At 44.4% G+C, this 14,667-nt stretch overlaps 1 long non-coding RNA gene across 1 annotated transcript; it reads left to right on the forward strand.

Moving 5' to 3' along the window:
• Positions 1 to 4,780: 4,780 nt before the first annotated feature.
• On the forward strand, positions 4,781 to 10,733 carry LOC138117475 (uncharacterized). Its single transcript, XR_011154657.1, has 4 exons — positions 4,781 to 5,776; positions 6,428 to 6,492; positions 6,783 to 7,021; positions 10,440 to 10,733. It is a non-coding gene; the product is annotated as an uncharacterized lncRNA (long non-coding RNA).
• The last annotated feature ends 3,934 nt before the right edge of the window (positions 10,734 to 14,667 follow it).

The raw sequence follows: 14,667 nt of genomic DNA on the forward strand, positions 1-14,667 counted from the left end.
CTCTGTCCCAGCCTTAGTTTTATACCACTTATGAGAGAATATTTTGCTTATCTTTGGGAGACAATTATTAAGCAATGAAAAGGAAGAGACAGAAAATACCTGCGCTATGGACAAACAAAAAGTGTCCTCTTCAGTCTCATTTCTACAGGAATAATGTCCCAGTGCCACCATGGGAAGAAAAACAGTAAATGACTGCTGGGAAATCAGAGTCCCATCTTCTAAATTAATTCACTGATACCATGAAATTCGACTTTAGCTGAAGATATTGACAGCTTTCCACCTTAGAGGCCAGATGGTTTCAAGAGGAAAATACTGAAGACACTGGGTTTAAATATCTTCTTGGCTTTTGTAGGACTTGGATGAGTGACATGAAGGATGTTTTGTTTCTACTACGTAAAGTTATCCATGATCGAGACAAAGATTAAGAATTCAGGAGTTTGTTTCCCATTCCTCTGCAATATTTTGGGCATGATTGATGCATGTTTTGCACCAATCCCACAAATCATATTTTGCCTGTAAAGCAGAAGGAGGGAAAGGAGATTCCTGTGTGGTTGTTGCTGTGGGGTTTATTTGTGTAAGGAGAAGCTGCTAGAACCTGCATGGGGTCGTTGGGATGATAAAAGAGGAGCACAGACCTTGGCAGAGAGGTGTCAAACCCAGGCAGGAAAAAACAGGAGCTGGGTTTTCCCTGGCTGGTGTCCCTTTGTGACACACCTGGGACATCACTGCTGTCCTGCCTCGTTCCTCCTTCACCTGTGGATGAGGCTAAGGACACCCCATGATAGCTCTCCTCGTGTTCTGGAACCACTGTGCAGGTTTTATGTCAGATAAGTTCTGCCTTATGTCAATAATGTTGAAACAGAGAGAATTGCCTTAAGGGGAAAAAAAACCCCAACCCCACAACAGCAAATAAGATATCAGAAAATGATGCAGACTGTGAAAAGCCTGGGAAACATGGGTTTTTATTTTACTGTGGAGCCATCAACACAAACAAAAGAAACAAATTATTTTTAAAGTTCAGATATTGAACTCGGGAAGAAAATCAAAACTGCTTTCCCTGCTGTTCTTTTCAATATTCACTTCATGTTTGATTTGGAAGTTAGATTCATCTCCGCTCTAAAATGTGCTCCACTTTTATCTTAAGTATTGCTATTTCCAAAGGAACAAAGACTATTTCTTATCGGCATCTTCCGGCCGGACTTCCTAATGCATTTGATTTCCAGCTATTAACCTGGGAGCTCTATATTCACAATCACTTTGTGGTTTCCCAGACCCCACAGGTTTAGCAGTGTATGGACATTCTTATAAAGATTATGACTTTGTTTTGTGCTTAGCAATGTTTGCCAATATCCTCTTGGCTCGTGGCTGGAGCCCACCAGGAGATCAGCGAGTCAAACTCCTGCACATCTTCTCGTTCTGCTTGCATCTCTCTTTGTGCTCAGTGACCCCTCAAAACACAGAGTTGTGGTTGTTTTAAAGCAGAAGTATCACTCTCTTGTCCTCATATCAGCAGAGATGTTCACAAGGAGTTAAAATGTCCTCGTGAATACAAAATCATGGAATCACTGAGGCTGGAAAAGAGCTGTAGGATCTCTGAGTCCAACCCTTAACCCCTGTAATTGAAAATAATTGCCAGAATTCTCTCAAATCTTTCTAAAAACTGATTTAGAAGTAAAACCCCTTCTTGAAGGTTCTACTGTCATGTCTGAAGAGTGCTGGAGTTCGTGGTGTCAGGTGAGGGTGCTGCTGGGAGTGGGGCCAGAGCCCAACCAAACACCCTCAGGAAGGAGAATCGGGTTGAAAGAAGAGCTGGATTTGGGGACCATAAATCCTGGAGCGAGCCCACAGCCCCAGCTCCTCCTGCCCTCCACAACACCTTCTCAGTGCTTCTGGAAACCTTAATTAAGACTAGAATATTTCAAGTAAAAGTTGGTAAAGGCTGCTTTTCTATCACAGGCTAATTTGCATCTCATTTCAAACCATTTGCAAAGTTTATTATGAACTTTCAAAACACATTGCAGTGCTTTCTGTCAACTGGTAAATCACCAGTTTAACAGAATGACGTTCCTTTGATTTTTTATGAAACTATCAAATTTTCAGGACGGTTTTCCTATCTAAAACCAGAAGGGATTGGCTACCAGCTTTCATTGAAAACTCTATTCTTTATTCTTGCTATGTTTTTATGAGTGTCTTGCAGATAATCCCTTTAACATGGATGGGAAACGTGTGTTTAAAAAAATAGTCTTCAAATACCTGACAACCTGAAGTTTGTCTGCTTCAAGTTCTGTGGAACATAAAAACTCTCAGGGGGGACCTTGTGGCTCTGCACAAGTCCCTGACAGGAGGGGGCAGCCGGGGGGGTCGGGCTCTGCTCCCAGGGAACAGGGACAGGAGGAGAGGGAACGGCCTCAGGCTGGGCCAGGGGAGGCTCAGGGTGGACAGCAGCAGGAATTTCCCCATGGAAAGGGTGCTCAGGCCTTGGCAGGGGCTGCCCAGGGAGGTGTGGAGCCCCCATCCCTGGAGGTGTCCAAGGAAGGGCTGGAGGTGGCACTCGGGACGTGGGCTGGGGATGAGGTGGGATCAGGCACTGATCAGCTTGGACTCCGTGGTCTTGGAGAACTTTGCCAACCTGAGTAATTCCATGATTCTGTAACACTGCACACCTTCCCAAGCCCAGGCCCCTGGCAGTTGCACACACTCAGTTGAATCACACTTGGAAAGCTCCTGGATTCCAGTGGGAATTAAGGGTGTGCTTGAAGGGAAGCCTGGGACTGAAAGGGTTCTGGTACCAACCACTCACCCACGTGCAAGAGCTCAAAAGAATAACAGGTTTTACCCTGCTCCACGTAAATAGTGAAAAAAATATATATTCTTCATATATGTTTGATTCATCAGTAAAACACCAGGTACAGGCCCAGCCTTATAAACTGCAAATATCTTTGTGGTAATTATATCCAAAAATAGCTCTTCTTTGCAGCTGCCTGGTCTCAAAAGCATTTCCACATCATGTTCCTGCAGACTGGGCTCAGCCTGAGGCTTGGTGCTGGTATTATTCCCAGAAATACCCTTCCTCCAAGGCATTATGCTCTGGTGTCAGGATCTATTGCTTGCATTTTAAGCAATAAAAAAGGGAAATATCATCCTATTAACTGCTTTTTTTAACCCTTCAACTCAAATATCTGTGCACTAAAGAAACTTTGTGTCATAAAACCTTATTTGTCTATTCACACACTCTCAGACCAAACACAATTTTGTGCTTTCAGGGAGTCTCTATATTTTTGGTGCATGGGTTTGGATTAAATTTTTGATTGTTTCTCCAAAAAAATCTTTACAATCCTTTAGCAAACCTTGGAATCCAGGCAAATCACTCAGTAAACTTTAGAATCTTAAAACTGGGCAACAAGCACCCCCAGCCTCACTTTGGAGTGCATCTATTGAAAGTGGCACCATTCCAATCAGCTAATTAATTTTATAGATTTGAATTCTCCAGGCACAATATCAGAAATAACACAAAGTTTCACACCTAGCAGCATTTCTGGCTAGATACAGTCAATCAAATCATCATTTGCATTTAAAACCGGTGTAAAATTCCACATTTTCTTCTTCCAAATCCCTGTCTCCGTGCATTAGTGCCTTTTATGCATAACTTGCATGAACTCCCTGTGCACAACCACGTGAAGATTATGTTTAAATCAATGAGGAAAATATGGGAAACATCTGGAAGCGTTCACATTCCCACAAAAATCCTTTATCTGCACAGCCCATTATGTTGAAACCACGGGAAAAGTCGTTTACCTCTCCAGCTACAAAGTCTGTACAGTTCTAAAATCTTATCAAAAGAAAAAGTGCATTGTCTTATCTACAGAAATGCTGTAAGCAGCCCATAATTATTTACCATAATTTGCTGTTATTACCATTTACAGCAGAAAAATAAAGAATATTCTGGGTTAATTACATTATGTCTAATTTTGTCTCGCTAAATCTAGATGGGCCTGCAATGAATGCTGGACTGTGGGAAGCTGGGATGAAGAAAGGAGAATTCTTTCAGCATGGCTGATTTCTGCTGTTCTTGGCAGCACGTGGAGGACCCTGGGTGGCTGCACACACACCTTGTCCTTAGGTTTAGAGCTAGAAGTGGACTGGAAAAAGAATTTTCCCTCTGCCCATTTCCCTGACACCTGCTGGGTTTCTCTCTCTGTGCACCCACAGACCGTGGGATTTGTGGTTTTGTGACTATTGGGAAATTTTTCCTCATGGAAAGGGGGGTCAGGTGTCGGCACAGCTGCCCAGGGCAGTGGTGGATCCCCATCCCTGGAAGTGTCCAAAGGATGTGGATGTGGCACTGGGATATGGGTTAGTGAGGAGCATTAAAGGTGGGACTCAATCTCGGGGCTCTTTTCCAGCCTTGATGGTTCCACGATTCTGTGACACTTTAGGAGCAGCTCAGCAGCTCCAGCTCTGAAAACTGCTCTGAGAGGCTTTCCCCCCTTCTGCACTCACAGATTTGGGGCAAAAGCCCCTGTTTTGCTGCACTGATGGGAATTAATGTCTCATTAACCTCCCACGTGGTTCACTCCTTTACTACTTATTGCTTTCCTTTCAGCACCAGTGGCAGATGAAGAACTCCCCGTGCCAGGAGCTCTGCAAGAAGCACCCAGCTACAGCAAAGTGCATCTTTGAGCAAAACCCTTCTATGCAGCCATAACCCCCAGCCAACAGGCAGATCCTGACTGGAAGCACAGGGAAGGGTCCGGGTAAGCTGATCAGCAGCCCAGCACACGGGATGCCTGATCTGGAATCTGCTTCCCTCTGTTTTTCTGGAGTGCAACCCACAAACCAAGCTGGAGATCCTCAGCAGCACTAAATAAAGCACCCTAACACACAGCAAAACACCCAGCTAATCCTGCCTTCCCCGGGGCGTTCTGAGAAAGCATTTCTCCCTCTGTTTGGTGCTTTTCTCATCTATTTTTGTCCTATATGGGGTTTTTCCCAGGTGTGTGGTTTCTCACTGCAATTCTATTCACACACAAAATCCCTTTCCTGACAGCATAGGAGCATTAGCAGCAGGAGCAAACTGGAAAATCAAGTTTGTACTCGATTCCTGTGAGGAGACACCCTTGAAGTGAGGCCAAAATTTGTTGCCCAGCATTTTCAGGTGGGGAGAAATCTTCTTTCACCTGTTGGTACAGAAAAATCCCCCCAAATCCCCATGGCTGTCTCCTGAGCCTGGTTGGGAACGACTTCAGCAGCTGCACTGCTGCAAACGCTCTCAGCTGGAAGATTAGTGGCCACTTTACCCAGCCTGTGAACTCCAGATAAATCCCAGAACAGCAGCAGGAAGAAAGCAACATAAGCTCCAGCAGAAGGTCTCCATTTATTGGAAATCCACGTTCTGTGCCTGCTCGAGCGGCTCCAGGGTAACAAACTGCTCTACCTGCCTCTCCAAATATGCAAGATCACCAAAGCAGCTGCTGCCCTGACCTCTCTCCATTGCATTTGTGCTGCTCTGCTGATTTGGAGTTGGTTGTGCCTCAATTATACTGCTACATTTATTATTCCTCTTTAATTCCATCGCTCGTGTGCGGTTTTAGAGGTGTTGTGTCTGGGGAAAGGGCAGGATATGGGGATTCTGTCATTTTTCAGGATTTCCAGTTCATAGATTCCCATTATAGGAAGCTGGAATTTCTGGTTTTAGCAACTCTGCACGTCCTGTCACCCAGCTGGAACCTGCTGCTGGTGTCACTGGTCTCCACAGCCAGCCCAAGGGCAGCCCAGGGTAAGCCCAGATCTTCCCAACACCACTGCGATTTTTGGCACAGCCTGGGCACACGGCAGGAGCTCTGAAGGTGTGAATTGTGTTGGCAAACGTTTCACCAGAAAGGAATTCCAGGAGCTGGACTTTGGGGGTCCTTGTGGGTCCCTTCCAGCTCAGGATATTTTATGACTCTATGAAAACCTGGCCTGGCTGAGGGTGGGGATTTTTGACAAGGATTTTAAGGGTATGAGGTTTCCCTTTATTCCCGAGGTTTGATGTGATTGCACTGCCAGAAGAGACACCCAGGCAGAGGGAAAAGCTGCAGCACTGGATTTTTCCCAGAGCTACCAGAGCTTGGGATCCCACAGCAGCCCCAGGGCGTGGACAGCATTGTTCCCAGATGTCCTCAGGTGTCCCTGGAGGGTTTCAGAGCAATGTCATGAAGGCAGTGACAAAATAAACCCCCAAGGGATCCCACAGCAGAGCAAGACCCATCCCTCCTGTCCCCTCTTTCCCTTGGAAAGACTCACAGGGAACAAGAGGCCCCTTGGGGACATGGTGAAGTGTTGGTAAGGAAGTGTAGAGGGAAAACATCTTCCAGGGGTCTGAATAACTCAAGCAGAGCCTAAAACCCCCAGTTTGAGGGTTTTTCCAACTTTCCTCCCACTACAGGTCTACACCATGAGTAATATGGGTTTACTTTGACTGCTCATCAGATGCTTCTTGCTGGTAAAAAGGTGATTTATGCCCCTCCCTGCCTTTGTTGTTTTTTTGGAAGTGCAGAGTGGAGCCCAATGCTTTCAAAATGCTTAACTGTAAAAAAAAAAAAAAAAAGAAATTCCTAAAGACAGGGCCACATTTTAATCACTCATTTGTAGAGTTTGAGCCAAGACACAATTTGAGATTTACAGATATTTGTGGGCCATGCCTCAAGGAAAAGCTCTTTACTAATAGATAGAGAAAATTAATTGAGGTTTGCGTTTTTTTCACTAAAACTCTGATTTTTTTTTTCCCTCACTATTTTTAGCTCAAGATGAACCAGTGGACTGGGAGAAGAAATTGAGGTGCAAAAGCAAGGAAGATTGCTTGGGGAATGGACCATTCCAGGTGGTGATGGGGGATTTATCAAAGCTGGGGATCCGGGCAGGAGACTTCAACAGATACATATCCTGAGCAGGAGAAAGGAAAGTCATTAAATGTGCAGCATTTGATGGAGCACACACTGAAAATGAGGGATACAAGGAACATTCCTCTTCCAGCGGCCAGGTGAGACTTTTTCCGTGCTTCCCACACAGGGCAGCACCTCCTGGGTGCTAACTGGGAGTGGTCAGGAACTGGAACAGGCTCCCAGGGCAGTGGTGGAGGCATCAGCCCTGGAAGGGTCCCAAAATCCAGTAGGTGTTTAGTGGGTGCTGGAAAAGGTTGGGCTCGATGACCTTGGAGGTCTCTTCAACCCTTAAGGATTCTGGGATTCCATGGCTGAAGTCAGCTTTTTGAACTTCTGCTGACCCTTTAATCAGGGAAATAATCTGCAGTCAGCCCTGACTCTGGTTTGGGCTCTGCTTTGAAGATGCTTTTATTTACTTTCCCTAGTAGGAACACGTGATTCCCACCACATTCCCACTTTTCCAGCTGTCCTGAAGGGCTGTACAAGAGCCATGGTCTGAAAAAATGCAAATATCACAGAGCACAAGATCAAATTCAGTTAAATTCCTCTTTTTACTCTCCCTTTTCATTATTCTAAGGCTTAATAAACAGTCCTGTGCTTAGTTTGCTCTTCCAGGAGCTCATTCCTGCAGATTCCTCTCTTTCTCCTATCATTTAGAGCCCATAAAAATGTGCCCAGACCAAGCATTAAATGTTGCTTTTTGAAATATCCCAGCATCCAAAACCCACAGCCTAACAAGGCTCCAATTAGAGGGACACTTGCTGAAATCAGGTCTGATATTTCACTACTGTTTCTTGTTTCTCCTACAGATTGCTTGGGATGATTAAAAACTGATCTCTTTGTATTAGTGGAGATCTCGGAACGGTTTGGGTTGGAAGGGAGCTTAAAAATCATCTATGTCCACCCCCTGCCATGGGTGGGGACACCTTCCAGTGTCTCAGGTTGCTCCAAGCCCCATCCAAGCTGGCCTTGGACACTTCCAGGGATGGGACAGCCATGGCTTCTCTGTCCTAAGGGAATAAATGCCATGGAAAATCCCCCTGAAGCATGAATTCAGCTCTCTACATGCTGCTTGAAGCAAGAGCCAGAGGAATCCCCGTGGTTAAACCCATCATCCCTGTGATTAATCCTAATAACCCTGATATCAGAGCCTAATAACCCTGATATCAGACCCTAATAACCCTGATATCAGAGCCTATTAACCCTGATATCAGACCCTAATAACCCTGATATCAGACAATTTCTAACCTCCATGGATTCAGCTGACGTTTGACAACGCACCAAGCTCAAAACTGCACTCGTTGAAAGGAACAACCCCACGAGGATGGACCAGCCTGGATTTTTTGTATCCATCAGCTGTGGAGAGGGTTTTCATCTCCTTCATCCCTGCCTTGTGCCAGAGCCCAGTAAATGCATGCCAGCCCTGTGCCAGCCATCTGCTGAGCAGAGCCCAGGGCCAGCTGCTCCTCAGGGGCTGCAGGTACCACCAGGCTGGGGGACAGGCAACAGGGAGTTTTATGGGGCATTTCAAGAGTTTGGGGAGGGATCCATGAAGAAAGCAGCATTCCAAGCACAGCCCAGAGTTTGGAGTGCAGTGTTTCCACACCTGCTGAGGCTTTTGTTGAGCCATGCCAGGAAAAGTGCACTGCGTGGCTGCATTTGGGGAGTTTTGGGATAGAGATGACTCAAACCTTCCTCTCTTTATGGCTCTGAACACTGGCCCTTTGCAGGACATCCAAATATGCTCTCTGAGACTTCCCTCTTTTGGGAATTCAATCCATACCCACAGAAGTCAAAGGGCTGCTTTGCCATTTCCATCAGGGCTTAAGTAGGGCTTTCCTAACCCTGGATGGCTCCCAGGACTTTGGGCTCATCTCCCAGCTATCCCTGCAGAGTAAAATAACAACTTGGATTTGTTCCACACTACCTCTCAAGATGTCTTAATTTTATTATTATTATCTTTAACCCAGGCTAGGAGGGACTGGAAGAACCAGGGAGTTGTGGGTTCAGGGAGCTGCCAGTCTGGCTTTGATTTTCAGAGTTAGGAGGTAGTGTCCCCTCCTCCAGAGCCTGGCCTGATCTCTCTGGGGACATTTCTGGGCTGCAGCATTCAGCCTTATTTCCAAGAAATCTGGGCTACAAAGGAATGTTCCATCCATGCTTTATCACTCCCTCCTGATCCTGATACGAATACAGCCCAGGAAATAGATAGTGTCTTAACACTGCCCAATACCTGGAAAAGTTTTCCACAAAATCTTTACAGATAAGAACCTGAACTCTGTCCCCAGCTGGAATTGATTTGATTCCGTGATTTTAAGCCTCTTTCCAGACACACAGCCCATCAAAGGCATGCACTCACACATACCTAAATTACTTTAGTTCAAACCTGTATTTTCAGGAGACCTTTACAAGGTCCCTGATGTCCTGGCCAAAACAAAACCCCACCTCTGCCCTGCTGCACTGTGTGAATGGCCATGAGGAGCATCCTCTGTCCATCTCCTAAATCCTAAATTCCATGAACTCCTAAATACTAAAATTGCATGATTTAACACAATCCAGTTCCACTGTCACAAAAAACACACATTCCTTACCAATATAGGAACACATAGAGAGGTTTTTTAAATATTTACGTGCACCTCTGCAATTTTCTTCATTAGAAACTCTACATATTTTGAATATTTATATTTTTCTTAGCTCTTCCTTGTGGCAATTCTGCTCTGGCTGTAAAGTGTGTTTCTTAGGAAGATGAACGATATCTGTGAAGACACTGGCTGCTCTAGTCATTAGGATTTCTTCTTTTAAAGTCATCTTGAAAACAAAATGCTTTAAGCACCCTGCATGTTTTTTACTGGGTTAGAGTAACTACTAAAAATTGCTGTAAAAAAGGGCTTCACTCTTTGTATAAATGATACAGCTGCTGACATGAGAGACCTGTGCACAGTCTAAAATTAAATGCTGTTAAGCTAAAGTAATCAAAACAAGACATCAATCACGTTAAGACGTTAATTAGCAGACCTTGATATTCTCAGCCTTACATTTTGATGGCTTAAAGAGGGTAAAAGGATCAGCTGACATGCATGAAATAATACCATGCCTGAAATGTGGATTCCAGGTGATTTACAGTTTTGTCACACTTAAGAAACTTCAGGAATGATCCATCCATTACAAGCACTGTGAGTGTGACTCAATTTAAAGGGAACGAGTTCAGAGATATCTAAAAGTGGCTCCTTGCTCTCTGTGTTTACCAATCCTTTCCAGAACCACATGTTAATGTGGGTCTGTCCTATTTGTCTGTGCTAGCAGGGCTTTGGGTTTTTTTCCTTTTGGCTTATCAGCTTCCACTGGGTTATTTTAGATTTCTGATTTTACAAGCCAGCTGATGTAAGAGACAAACATCTCCTGTGTTTTTACCTAACATATAATTAGACCAGCAAGGGTCTAAGTCTTACAACAAAGCCTTAAAAATGATAACTTGCTTCCCAGTATGTGACTGAGAGATTTAAATCTTCTCTTTAGGGAGAGTGGAAAGTACCAGTCCGGATATTTGAAGATGAACAGCATGAAAATACATCAAATTCACTCAGGTAAGGTACAGGGATTGTGCTGTTATTAATTTTCAAACCTGCAATGGGACTCCTATAAAGATAAATTCAGGACAAAAGAGGCCAGCTATCAAACTTCCACAGGTTAGCAAAGCTCTCTTTGGGAGGCAGTAGGAGGATTAGAGATGTGTCTGGAAATAAAAAGAGCTGAAGGCTACAAAGGTTTGGAAACATAATCTTATTTTTATTATTTTCCCCTTGCTATTCTTTTTCCTGTTGCTTTTCCTTATTAATATTTATTGATAAGCCCAGATTCTTGTACAAAAGAATTTTTTTCTCAGTTTTTCTGAAACCTCCTTGTCCAGACAGGAGAGGAGGGCAGGTAAATTCCACAGGGAGAACACGAGTCCGCAATGAGAGCAGAGACAAAAGTGGGATGGGTCCTGAGCTCCACATTGCCTGAATCCACTCCTGGGAGTGCTTTGGGAAGGAATTGAAAATCTGGATCCCACATCTTTGAAGACAGCAAGGATCAAATCAGGCAGCTGGGATCCTGCCCTGGCATTACGTGGCTGCTTCTCGCCCCATTTGTTTGCAGGGCTACAGATTCCACTTGAGCTAAGCCAGAAATCTGCAATGACTCCCAAACACATCAATAAATATCCCCTGCTGCTGTCCCAGGAGTTGGGGAATTTTCTGAGTGCAGTCGAAAATGATTCCATATAATTGCCTGACGATGGGTTTGCTGCCATTGAACCAGGCCACTCCACAGGAGCTGCAAAGTCACTCATTTCCACAGCAGATTTGTTACAGTCGCATTTTAGGTGCTGTTGTAGAAGTTTGACTGGTTTTGGTCTCAATTAAAAAGCAGAACCATCTCCATGCATGTTTCAGAGACAACCTCAGAACCCCAAGCTGACCAGCAGCTGTTGAGGCAGGGCAGTCAGAAATCACACATGAAGAGTCTGTTCTGGACTTTCCTCTGGTTTTTGCTGCCACAGAAAGTTCATTAATTGTGTGTGCCAGGCTTTTAATCCTTTCCTTTCCCACATGACTCAGTGTGTTTGTCCCAATCAACTCATTATTTGGCCCTGAAATCTGCCACCCAGCAGAGATGCACTTCAGGAGGAATTCAGTTTCTTGTGACAAAGCACTTTTTGTGCATAACTGGGAAATATCCTAAAGTCTAACGTGTGTATTTGCACTCTCTGTGCTTTAGCAATGCTTTTAGATTGACAAAAACACACCAAAATGCTTCTGAGCTCCTGTTAGTAATGATGGCACAAAGGAGGACATTCCCTCCCTTCATCTTTCCACATAGGAATTCAGATATACAATAAACAGCATCAACATTTCCCTCTGTATTTTATAGATAGCTATATATATAGCTATAGATATGTAAAATATCTGTTTTTCCTGTTATCATCTTAGTTTGAACACACTCTGAAAACAGGAGCTGGAGGCTGAGCTTTTATCTGTTCCTCAGAGATCTCTGGCTTGACTCTTGAACTCCTGCTCACTCCTGTTCAGACAAGGGGCAGTATTTCTGCTGCCTGCCATGGGAACAGGATTGGGCCGTTAATGTGTGTTTGACACAGCAAAGCAGAATAATTGAAGTCAAAATGGTTTGAGAGGTCTGGTTGGGTTGATTTTAACGAGGATTTTTAAAGCTGTCATCTTTCTCACGTGTTTTTTTTTTTATTCTGGGAGTTTTTTTCCTTAGCAGCAATGTGAGTTACAAAGTATTTAACCAGCCTTTTGTGTTTCCCCAATACCACAGAATCTGTGCAGCTCACCAATTCTAAAAATAAATACAAATGAAAGCCAAACCCTTTCTCTTTCCCTTTCTTTAATCCCATCCCTCCATGAGCAGGGAGTGCACTTTGCCCAGCTGAATTTCCCTTCCCTCTAAACCCTGTGTAAAGCAAACAGTAGTGGAGATGCATCTCCATGGCACAGAGAACTCACTTTGAAATTCAAGTGACTGCACACGGAATTTTTTTCAGATCACTTTTGCATCAGCAAGGCAGCTTTTAAATGGCATCGGTGGCAACTGTTCAATAACCGAAATTACAGCGGCCACATTCCATCCTGACCATTGCAAAATTAACTCCTGTCGTTGTTTCAGGAGGGTGTTTCCCCCTGGGAAGAGGGCTGAGCCAGGTATGGGCATCCAGACCACCTTTCATTTAGCAGACTATATCAGTTTGATTAAAGTTAATAAAGCAAGAAGAGATTTAGCAAATGGAACTAATGTTCAGAGATAATTTCGGTTGGAATAAATGAACGAGAGATGGGGAGAAGTAATTACAGGAATTTGCTGAAGACCTCTAGGGTGAAATGCCCATGACCACAGCACACTGTGTGAAGGAACAGAATGAGAAACTAAACACAGTAATGGGATCCCTCAATTATCCAGGAGGAAACTGGGAATAGCCCACGGTGATGCTGCCCCTGTGTTTAGAACAACGCAGAGCATTTTAGAGAAGCTGGGTGAGAGTTTGGGGGAAAATCCAGGAGTTATTGTCCAGGGCACTCTGCACTTGGAACAGCTGGAGCAGTAAATGTGATTGTCTGAGGGAGATATCACCCAACACCAACACTGATCCAGTCACAGAATGGAATCCCAGAATCCTCAAGGTGGGAAAACTCCTCCAAGACCTTCGAGTCCAACTTTGGACCCATCACACCTTGTCACCCAGAGCAGAGCACTAAAAGCCACGTGCAGTCTTTGAGGACTTGCTGCACCTCTTATAGTTCTATTTGATTTCCTAGAATATTGAAATAATTTTCTTCTAGAGTAGTTTTTAGAGAGAAAAAATAATGATAAACAGAAGGGTTTTAAGCCATAAAGCAAATTTTTCACTTTTACTCCTCTTTGGCTGCTCCGGGTTCCAGCACAGTGGCACTTGTTTACTCTGATGAACTCTGACTTTGAAAGACTCCGACAGGACTTAGCTGCACTCTTTTAATCTAAGACTATAACCTGTAATCAATAAGCAAGGCTTTTAAAACCATCAATAATTTATTCAAAATTATTCCTTTTCCCAGCCTTCCAGGAACACCGCTCGCGAGTCACCGTAATTTCAGCATAAATAACATGTTAATTTTACCCTTCTCCAACGCTCACGTTGTTGCAGCAACATGAATTAATCCTGAAAAGCTACAATTCATTGTGCTGGATGAAATATTAAAAGCCTGCTGGGTGGTGTCGTGGTGCTCGTGGCACTTTGGAGCTCGGCGCTTTCTGGGGCAGCTCTGACCCAGCAGCTCTCAGCACATCCCCCTGGGCTGCCTGCAGGAAGGGGCTCCCTGCATATTTTGTGGCTCCTGAGCTCTGGAAAATGCTGCTCTCATCTGGAAAGGTGCTGTGTGAAATCGTGGGCCCCGAGGTTTGTGGGATCTGTGTCTCGGTGGTGCCTGGACAGATGTGCTCAATTTGTAATTCAAGGTTGTTTCCTCCACAGGCACACTCAGCAAATTCAGCCTCAAATCAGTGCTTCAAGCTCATTCCTTTCCTTCAGCCCTTCCTTCCATCCTGCTTTCAATCCTTCATTTCACTGCTTTACCTATAGTAGCACAGATTCAGATGTGGTTTTATACCTTGAAAAAACACTTTGTGTTTCCAACAAGAGTTGCTGTGGTTAATTTACAAAGCAGGATCCACCTGCACCCCTGACGAGGAATCACTGCAAATTTCCTGTGTGCAGGGAATTTCTGTAGATCCAGCATTATTTTAGGGAGGTTCATTTGTCTGGCTGACATTTTAAAATAGATGTATAAGCAGATATCATGGGCTACTCTTGTAACAAGCACAGAAAAATCTATTCTGTGCTTAGTAGGAACTTGATAAAAAATATGAGGGAATATGACTGGGAGACTGGAGAACTGCTGTGTGAACACACATGGAAGGTGATGTCCTCAACAGAGCTGCTGAGCACTAAAAGCACAAAACTCCTGAATTTTTTGCTGTGGATGTTGAGCTGATAAATCTTGGTCATAAGAGTAAGGAGCACGGATGGCTGCCTCTATTTCCAGCCCTAGGACTGGCCTCGTTGGATCCCATTTTCCCTCGAGATTGCATTTTCACCCCACTCTTCAGCTAAGATAAAAATATATGGATGGGTCCCAGCATTTGGGGGCAAATACAACTTCAGTGCTCTGCAGGACATCACCCCTGCTTTGGTGACACCGAGCCTCAG

The sequence above is a fragment of the Aphelocoma coerulescens genome, chromosome 12 (genome assembly GCF_041296385.1).
Source record: "Aphelocoma coerulescens isolate FSJ_1873_10779 chromosome 12, UR_Acoe_1.0, whole genome shotgun sequence".
Taxonomy (NCBI): Eukaryota; Metazoa; Chordata; class Aves; order Passeriformes; family Corvidae; genus Aphelocoma; species Aphelocoma coerulescens.